Genomic DNA, 5,131 nt, shown 5'->3' with positions numbered 1-5,131 from the left:
GTAGAAGGTATGGTATTTCTTTATGGAGCTTACTTTTGACTTTCCTCAGTACTAAGATAATAACTTAATTCTTGAAATTCCTTTAAATAAATATAGAGGAGTAATAAAATGATGCTGATAAAATCGTACTCCTGGCTTTATAGATGTAATTATATATTATCTTACAATTATAGAATGGCTTGGATTGGAAGGGACCCCAAGGATCATCAAGTTCCAGCCTTCCTGCCACAGGGGGGTTCGTAATGCTTCATTATCATGGTGTAGAAGCTTTAATGAGGCTTCTGAAGAATCACTTCTGGAAAGGTATAGTCTCATAAAGAGCACTTCAAAATGTCAGTATAGCTTGAAAAGGCCTGAAACTCAATATATTTTACCTTAGTCATAATTCTACACAGTGGTAAAATAAATTCTTGTTAAGAGGAAATCAATCTTCGTTTAAGGACCGGTTTGTATTTTTGTCAACGGTTTACGGGCGTTAGGCCCGATTCCGTGACAAAGGGGACAGGGGACCCAAGGGCCCACGTCCCGGGAAAAGGGGAAAGGGGAAAAGGGTAGGGAGATGGCCCTGAGAGCAAAGAACAGCGGCAACAATCTGAGGAGAAACAAACTAATTTCCTAAATAAAATATCGGAATGCAAAACAACACACTATAATACAATATAATTACAATTTAAGCTGATAAATCCAATACAGAGAGAGAGAATGTCCCAAAGTCAAGGTAGGCCTTACTCTACTACCGACGATAAGACGGCTGGAGAGCGAGGTGCTGCCAAGATGAGAGACAGCAGAAAAAAGGGACGAGGTCTCGTGATCTGCAAGTTTTTATACTGCGAGCTTCTATCTTTTCCCTCCGACTGGAAAATGGTAACAAAGGAGCAAAGTACCGTGGGGACTGTAGTAGTCCTTCTCTTCTGAGAACTAGGTATGTCCACTACATGATGTTATGATGTGGAATACCAATAACCGAAAATCACAAAACCATGACAATTTTCAAGATATTACTTAAAAATTAACAGCCTTGAAGTGTTACATCTCTGTAATTTTTCTGCTACCACTTACCTACTTTGCTTCATCTGTTCAGTTGCCGTAATCAAGTCTTATAATTTAAGGGTACTTTCTTATACTGCAGTCATAATTCAGACTTTAATGTCAGTCAAATCTGAAGGGTTCAGGTAACTAAAAGTTGGGGAAGTGAGGAAGTATGGAGAAGGTAGATACTCTGAAACTGAGAGTCAGAATCTTGAGGGGATCAAGCTCTGCAGGGTGATGGGACACTAGAGCAATCTTTTGTTCCTATAGCAATGCTCAATCTATTCTTTGTTATTGTGACTTGTCAGACTCCGTTTCCTGGCAGAAAAACTTTACGCAGCAGAACTGGGAAAAAAAGTAGCATTGAACTGATTGAATGAGCAAAGGAGTAGTTTAGTGTCTTAGCATCATAGAATCATAGAATTAGCTAGGTTGGAAAAGACCTACAAGATCATCCAGTCCAACCATCCACCTACCACCAATAACCCCACTAAACCATGTCTCTCAACACAACATCTAAATGTTTCTTGAACACCTCCAGGGTTGGTGACTCCACCACCCCCCTGAGCAGCCCATTCCAGTGCCTGACCACTCTTTCAGAAAAGTAGTATTTCCTGATGTCCAGCCTGAATCTCCCCTGGTGCAACTTGAGGCCATTCCCTCTTTGTCCTGTCACTAGCTACACGAGAGAAGAGGCTGACCCCCAGCTCACTACAGCCTCCCTTCAGGTAGCTGTAGAGAGCGATAAGGTCTCCCCTGAACCTCCTCCAGACTGAACAATCTCAGCTCCCTCAGCTGCTCCTCAAAAAGCCTGTGCTCCAGACCCCTCACAATAGCACCTACCGCCTGAGGTGACTTCCTCAGTTTATTGGGGAAATAATTTATTGGCGTAAATATAACTGTCTTCTGTGTGCAAAACCATACTTCCTTTAAATAATCAAACTGATCCTTGAATGGTTTTAATATGACTAGTTGCATAGGGGCTAGCACACAGCAAATAAAAACTGGCAGGGCGCTGTTTTACTTTGTCCAGGTCAGTTGGCTTATGACTCCTGTGTATACATGACAGTATATGGTTGTTTGAAGAATTGAGATCTTTGAAATGAAAAACAGAGCCATCAGTATTTCAATTGTCAAGATAGAATGGATTTGGGAAGAATAGCAAACAGCCTACAAGAATTCTGTAACTCAGCAGTTAGCAGGCTGATACAAATCTACTTGTTCAATGTAGTTAGTATCCAAACTAAGGTAAAAATAATCCGTTTATATATTTCAGATTCCTCATATTTTCCAACAATACTAGTAAAATACATTTTATTTTATTTTTTATTTAATCATTAGTGTATATACTTAATCATTTGTGTAATTCCTATGCATAAAAGTATCTTACACATAGGGAAGGCGACTTTAGGTTAAGAGCTGTAACACACTTGTGATAGTAGTTTGGTCCTATGAACTTCTTAAAAGCGGACTTGACCTCGGGCAGTTGCATAAAGAGGCACTGATAAAGAGGAAAAACTTTGCATAATGCTTTTATCAGTTTAAAGCAAAGATTAAGTCAACTTCTGAACTGTGTATTTCGATATGAATCTGTAGGGAATGGAAACTAAATTTCTTCTGTCTAACAAGATATTTTAATGAAAAAAATGTTGGCTCTATTTGAACTGAATGTAGCAGATGAAAGTAAATAAAGCGAGTTAAAGTTCTGTATAATTTGTGAGTCTATAAATAAAAGGGAAGGAACTCCAATTGAATTACTGTATCTTCACTTAAAGGCTCACATGAAAGAGGCTCTACTGATGCATCTAATTTTAGATAATTTAGAATTACTGCTTAGCTATTGTTCTTTCAAGTGTCTATATGTCGTTGGCAGTTCTTACAGCACATTACTCTTTTACTGGACTCTTTCATCTTGTGGACTGAATGGGTTGGGTAAGTACGGTTTGTAAAAGGTAGTATTCCTTTGCATGTTATAACAGAAGTTAAATGTCTATGGTATTTGGAGATTAAGAATATGATCTTGCAATTGTTGCAGCAAAAAAAAAAAAAAAAAAAGGGATAGATTGTCTGTTTGCTGTTTGCCAGTACTGGAAAAAGACAGTTAAACAAGAAACTCAGTAACCAGGCGTTAAAATCAAATATAAAGTAAAAAATTTTTCTCTTGAATCTGACTACCTGAAGTGCTCAAGTAGTCCATTTCACATGAAGTCTGCAGAAATAATTCGATACTATGTGGTGTTACATATTTCTGATGTAGCACTCAAAACCAGGTAATGCTTTGTTAACAAGTCAGGCCATCAGTTCTCCATTAATTCCAGTCTTCACATAAGGAGTGCAGTTACCAGACCCATCTGAAGTGCTATAGAAGAACCAAGCGGGAAAATGTATAATGCACAAATCTGAAGATAGAGCAGAGATCTTTAACCATAAGAAAAATGGTAAAAATGAATAAATAAATAAATAAAATTGCTCATTCATATGAGCATTGCTCATTCTTATAAATGTGATGGGGGAGGGAAGAAAATGTGGAATTGGGTATTTGAATTTGAGGGGCAAACTACGATTTCATAGATGCCCATTTCCATAACATTGATGCTTCTGCATGTTTGACCTCAGCATGAAGACTTTTTGTTTTTGCAAGGTGGCTTTTTAACATTTGTGATGCAGTTTAAATAACTGAGGTAACATTCTAAACATTAATATTTTTAGAGTTGTTGCAATTTTGCTGTATCAGTAAGGAAGCATTTTCTGTAATTATAAGGGAGATTGCCAATTGGGAAACCACAATAACCTATTTGGAACAGTGCTATCTTTTTGTACATATTTTTGTCATCTCTACTGATGTTATTATCACTAATAAAAAGATAATTACAATTTGCCATTTGATTTAATTCAAATCTTAACAGCAGACTGAAGTTTCTTTACTTGCTGGGACTCCTGAACAAATAGGGATGTTTGCCTGTTGTGAGTAATGGCTTACGCTCCATGAAAGGAATTCTGAACTTATGTTAGGCAACTAATCATGGTAACAGTTGCCTAAAGCAGGCTGCATTACATAAAGGTGAGAGCACAGTCTGTAAAGGGAGCATGAGACAGCAAATTCAGTTTGCGGCATTGATATCTACAGGTAGATAACAGAAAGTCTCACCAAACTTGTCTAAGTGCAATATATATTTCAAAGTGAGGTAAAAAGTCATTTATTTCAGTTTGTAGTAAACACCATTATAACCTGATTTCATTTTTACTGATACGAATTTATATTACAGCACAGGGCAAGCCCGTATTTTCCTCTTGGTGATTGCTTGTATGAATACCGTTAATTTTGATATTATTATAACGTGTTCTGTCCTCAGTGCATTGATAATTAATTATCTCAATAACAACACCAGTTGCTTATCATGGGAAAACATCTCTGAGGGAATAGTGGCTAAATGATGGTCTGACAAGAAGGGATAAGAATGGTGCCAGAAGATCAAGTTGTCTGCTTTGATTTCTGATTCAAATGAGAACTCTTTGAAAGTGCAGCCAAAGAAAACCAGATACCACAGTGTTCAGATAAGTGGGAATGCCAAACATAGAAATGTTTGTACAGTAAAGAACTTCAGTGGTCAGCACTGCCTGTAACCTGCATCAGTGTAACAAAACCTGAGTATGGGGAAGTTATTTTGTGGTGGGCTGGAATCTTAGTTTCACTTCAGGAGTAATAGCTGTAGTACATTCTTATCCCTCATAAACTTGCACATAAAAATACTTAGCAAGTTTCGCAGGTACCTTTTTCTGAACTTGAATTGCATTCAGGCTTTGTAGGAGAAAGAGCTGAAGACAATATAATCTTCCCAATACACAGGACCACAGTTATGATACTGATCTAAATGCAACCAGATCCCTTCGGCGTTGTCGCACAATGAATTTTTTATTGGCTGGTACTAATAGGAGACTATTTGTTGCTTAGTCTCCCTTCTTCAATTTCTGAGTAAATCTGTATTCTGAAGTAGGAAATACAAACCCTGAACTTATCTTTAATGTCTCAATTCAACTCTACAACAACTCAATTCACTCTCATAGAAACAGGTAATGGCATAGGAAGCACGCCAGAAATGCA

This window comes from Numida meleagris, chromosome 3 (assembly GCF_002078875.1).
Source record: "Numida meleagris isolate 19003 breed g44 Domestic line chromosome 3, NumMel1.0, whole genome shotgun sequence".
In the NCBI taxonomy this organism is placed as follows: Eukaryota; Metazoa; Chordata; class Aves; order Galliformes; family Numididae; genus Numida; species Numida meleagris.
This window is presented reverse-complemented; position numbering follows the sequence as displayed.